The sequence below is a fragment of the Chenopodium album genome, chromosome 26 (assembly GCF_948465745.1).
Source record: "Chenopodium album chromosome 26, dcCheAlbu1.1, whole genome shotgun sequence".
NCBI lineage: Eukaryota > Viridiplantae > Streptophyta > Magnoliopsida > Caryophyllales > Amaranthaceae > Chenopodium > Chenopodium album.
Window position 1 is genome coordinate 35,163,348 of NC_137859.1, and position 5,795 is coordinate 35,169,142.

Below are 5,795 nucleotides of genomic sequence, written 5' to 3' on the forward strand. Positions count from 1 at the left end.
GTGCTGTTGTATTATTCTTTTATGTACATTATGTGTGATTGGGCTTGTTCTGTTGTGGGTAATACCCGGTGATGATAATAATCCTCCCTTCAATTTTCAAGTTGATTCTCTAATTGTGAACCCTGTATCAAACAACACAACTGGTTCCAATCTCAACTTAACTCTTTCAGTAAAGAACTATGTACCAGTTAAGTTCAAGTCGATTCGAGCTGTACTAACATACCCTAATGTCGATTCTGTTGTCGCGTCTAGAGTACACAAATTCAGCTATGTCCAAGAGAAGGATAATCAAATCAAGAAAATTAAGATGGGGATGAATATTTCTAATGACTCGGATTTTTTTAAAGATCTTTTAAGAAGCGAGGATGATAGTGTGACGTTTAATATTAATGTTACGGGCCCTTTTTGGACTAATTGGGGATATTGGCGAGACCGTGTGACTTTTCATCAATGCGATATGAACGTCGTTTGTAAAAATATTAGGATTAAGCCAACACCTTCATTTACTATGACAACGGTAGGAACTTTGGTTCGCGGTCCTATACATTGTGAATACAGCTCTCCGAATTGTGACCCGTCTTAGTCACGTTTATACTTCGTACTTAAGTACGAGTAGTCTTTCTTCAATGAAGTATATATAGAAGTATTACACTAGGGTTTCATATTGGATTTTATTAAATCATATATTTTGACTTAGTCAAAACACTTCGTTTACTGTTATTCGTTTCTTTGTTTACTTTATTTTTTTAGAAAATTATTATTATTATTATTATTATTGGAATGAGGAGGAAATTATTATTTGTTTCTTTAATCTTGCTATTGTAATATTGTTACAAATTTTTATTTGAGCAATTGAGTGATTTTTTAATGATTACAAAACTGTGAATAATCTCTACATTCTTTACCTATTAATTAAAAAAAACAAAAAAAAATCATAACAGTAAATGCGATTATTATGTCGATCTACAGAAATACTTGCATGGACCTGGTCCACAATAATATTATTGTGGACCCGAGCTTTATACACACGCAACTGACATTACATTGAACATAGTGACCCTTATTTTTAACATAGTAACCTTATTTTTAACATAGTAACCTTTAATAAAAGTTTTATAACGTTTAATACTATTGTGAACTCGAAGTCCGACGTTATGATCCTAATTTTATCATAGTGACCTTTATTATTTATATTGACTTTATAAAATATATCATTAAAAAATTTAACCTCTTATAGCCTATATATTACAAAAATGACTTTTATTTTCAACATAGTGACCTTCATTTTATCATAGTGACTTTTTTTTTATAAATAAAATAATCATAGTTTCTCTAATGTTAGTGGTCCACAATAAATTAGTGTGAACAAAGTCCATTTAAGAATTTGTAGTCGATCTATACTACGCAATCCAATTGCAAAATATGCAGCAAATCTGATTAGCTAATAGCTATTAGGATATCAAATTTTTTTGTATTTTTTTTCTTTTAAATATTCCAATCTTGCGCGAGAGTTTTCTTCAAAAAAAGAAAAAAAAATCTTGCGTGAGAGTAATCCGGGGATAAATTAGGATAAGTTTTATTTTACAAGTGATGATTTTTTATACTTCATAATTGGTTATTGGATGCAATATACCGTACAATAGGATATTTTTGTCCTTCAAAAAAAAAAGGGGAAATTATCAATGGTACACCCAAGGTTTGAGCTTTTATCAATGGTACACCTATTTATTTTTGTTTATCAGTGGTACGCCCAATGTTTCACTCATTTATCAACAGTACACCTAACGTTAAACAAACGTTAATTAAAAGTTAATTTTAGGTTAGTCTAATTAAATTGGAATGACTAAATTGCCCCCCTACCCCACATACATTACATCGCTCCCTCCAAGCTCCAACTACGTAGATAAAAAACACTCTAAGTCAGATGAAACCAAGAAAAATCTTGGTAATACGATCAATAACAATAATCACAACCATGCTCCATCTAAAGTTATGTTAACAACAATAAAGGTGTCAGTTGTGGCAGGTTCAACGAGGTCGGATCCAATCTATTTAAGACTTGAGTCATAATTAATTTAGTCATTATCCGAGTTCGAGTCATGCTAAATTATGGTTGGAAGTCCAGTCCATTGCAAATACGGCTCTCCTCTACTTGTGACTCGCATTAGTCACATTGATACTGTAATATAGTTCCTTTTACTAGTTTCTAAACGTATGGTTCAATTAATTATATCTTGTCTCAAAAAAAAAAAAAATAAATAAAAAAATAAATAAATTATTATCTTGTCTCAATTTTTATAATGAATGTATACTTCATATATCGAATGTTAGTAAATCATATATTTTGATTTTTGACTTTAAAAACACTTCGTTTATTATTTTCTGTTTCGTTAATGTTATTATTCTACCTAATATATTTTTAACCATGGTAAATTTAACCCATATACTTACTAGTGTCATGTTTAATGACGGTTTAGAAATTAGTATAAAAATTGGGAATCAACATAAAGTATGGGATTACCATTGGGAATTTTCCATAACTCATTGGCATTGCTATTAAAAATAAAATCTTGTGAACAAAAGCATTTATAATATTATTAATTAGGTTACGCCCCGTGCTATACACAGTTATTATTGAAAATTAAATAATACACCCGGGTGCACCATGCTCATGGTGCACCCGGGTAAACAAAAAAAGGCGGAAAGAACATATAGTGTTTGATAAAGAACATACCTATGTTGACAAAGAACATACCTTTAATATGTTTTTTGAGTGTGATCAGTGTGTTATTTGAGTAAAATTATATGTTCTTTACATTATAACTTATGTTATTTAACATATGTTGATAAATATATATATGTTTTTTTGGGTTTAATAAATGGACCGTTTAATAATACAAAGTATGTTATTTGAATTTGGCGTGTATGTTCTTTAAGGTCGTAGTGACGCCCAAATTCTATTTTTATTATCATATGTTATATTTAAATCTAATATATATATATATATATATATATATATATATATATATATATATATATATATATATATATATATATATAGGGGAGTTTTTTCCCGAGATTTTAGAGCGCCACATAGGATTTTTATTTTTAAAAAATTATTAGAGAGCCACATATGATTAATATTTTTAAAACGCTACAATCGGATTATGCCACCTAAGATTAGTTAACGTGCCACGTAGGATTATAATTTATAGTTATATCAATAAATAATTCAAGTGCCACATAAGCATAATAGACCAATGAGATTTTAATGGTTACATTAATTAAATGCGAAATATTATCTTTTGAGATTAGGAATTTAATTAAATATTTAAAAACAAATACGGAGAAAATGATATGTTACGTACAACTAATAAAATAACAAATGTAATCACATACATATGAAAAATATTTTTTTTAAAAAAAAATAGATCGACCCGTGCATCGCACGGTATAAAGGGGAGTTTTTTCCCGAGTTTTTAGAGAGCCACGTAGGATCTAATTTTCTGAGCGCGCCATTTAGGATTTTAGATCTTAGTAGTAGCCAATTAAATAAGAGATTATTAATTTCTTTTAGAATTAAACAATTCAAATGTCACGTAAGCAAAATTGGCGAATGAGATTTTTAAGTTCAAATTAATTAAATATTATCTTTTAATATTAGGAATTTTATCTAAATATATAATAAATTTTAGCTCATAAAAAATATTTAAAAAAAGAAAAAAAACAAAAAAACAAACCGTGCATCGCACGGGCTTCATCTAGTTTAATTAATATTGAAATCTTAAATTACTTTTAATTGAAAATAATATTAGAGTTAAAAAACTAAATTATTATGGGAAGTTGAATTTTTTTTGGAGAGATTGAAAACTATTTTTTGGGGAAATGATATCTTTGATAAGTATTTTTTAAGAGGTGATCAACATTGACATGACTCGCATTCCGACCCGAAATAATATGGGTTTGGGCAAACCTAAAAATGCATTTTAAGTTAAAACTCAAACCGGCTCGAAAAAAGCCCGAAAACCAGCTACTTTTTCTACGGGTTTGGGCACGAGAAATTATGATATGACCCGGCCCTATTCGATTTTTTATCACCTCTAAATTTTTACCATTAATAATGTGTAATTTTTCAGAAAATTTTATTAAGTTTTTATCTCGTTCTTTTTATTATATCTTTATGTTCTTTGGTAATGTATGTTTTTTGTCAAATACACACATGTTCTTTGTCAAATACATGTATGTTCTTTATGAAACACAGGATGTTCTTTCCGCCTTTTTTTTATTTATCCGGGTGGACGATGAGCACTGTACACCCGTGTGTATAAACCACGGATTAGTTATTATTGTTATATAATGTAATATATATAAACTATCTAAATTTCAAAATTTGTCATGGACAAAAATAAAGTATTTCTCATAATGAAGCATGGAATATCATGCTTAATTAACAATCTTATGTTTCAACCATATAAGGAAATCTATATTAGCGGAATATAGAAAGATAAAGATTGAAATTTATTATAGGAATAAAAAAAATAAAAAAAAATCCTAATAAACCATAGAAAGAAGAATTAACAAAAGAGAGACGATGTGATAGTTTTGACAAAAAATTTTATATATACCTATATACAAAGTACTTATCAGTGATCATATATTAATGTCTTGTTTTTAGTCGTTCACTTTTGCCTTCTCAATTGTATCCTTGAAGCAGATATTATGTTTGCCACACAAAAACTTATAGTAAAAGAATGTATTTTTTAAAAATATTTTACAAAGATTATATTTTGTGATTATATTTTCCATATTAGTTAATTGAATGTCAATATTTAAAAAAGGTAGATATCATTTTTTTTTTTTTTGGGTAAATATCATTTCTATTTATATAATAATTAAATTTTACAATAATTTCCTTAAATAAACTTTCTATTAAACTAATTTTTAAAATCAGAAATTGACATAGTGTCTTTTTAATTTTTTCCTCAAAAAAAAATTGATGATAAAAAATGAAAGTGTCTTTTTTAACTAAATAGATTATTTTAATCTAAAAGAAGGATTATTTTATCCTTCCAAAAAAATCAAAAGGTTAATTTTCATTTAACCTTTTCCCCATAGTTTCGATTTATTATTTTTTTTTTAAAAAAAAAAAAAACCTTTCTCTTATTGTGCAAACCCTGGCAAAGCCCTATATAAAAGGCGGCCTAACACGTACATACATTAAACGTAACCAAAATCACAAGCCAAACAAACGCTCAACCCTACTATCTATGATGTTTGTTGTTTGGTGGCGTAGCAATGAAACTGAAAGCTTGATTGAAGAAGATGACACCGAGAAAAATCTTAACAATACGGTCAACAACAATACTCACTACTATGATCCATGTAACGATTTCCCTAGAGAATTTAAGCTATATTTTACATTAATATTATGTATGATTGTTTCACCAGTATTAGTTGTATTTGTTTTAACTCATCTACCCTTTGCCCAAAACGATTCCTTTGAATTCGAATTTCAAGTTAATTCTCTTGATGTTTCTTTCATGACAATGGATAATCGTACTGGCTACATGATCGAGGCAGATCTCTCCTTCATAACCGATAAAGACTGGACACTTTTTGAGGATATGTTAGTCTCTATAGAGCACGAAGGAGAGTTCCTTTCGTCGACTACACTCGAGCCCCTTTACCTCAAGGGTAAAGGCCGGAAAAGGTTGCGAGTAGATTTAACAGTTAAGGATGTGGTTGCGGACTCAATCACCAAGGATTTGGTAAAACAACAAGAGTTGCAATTTACT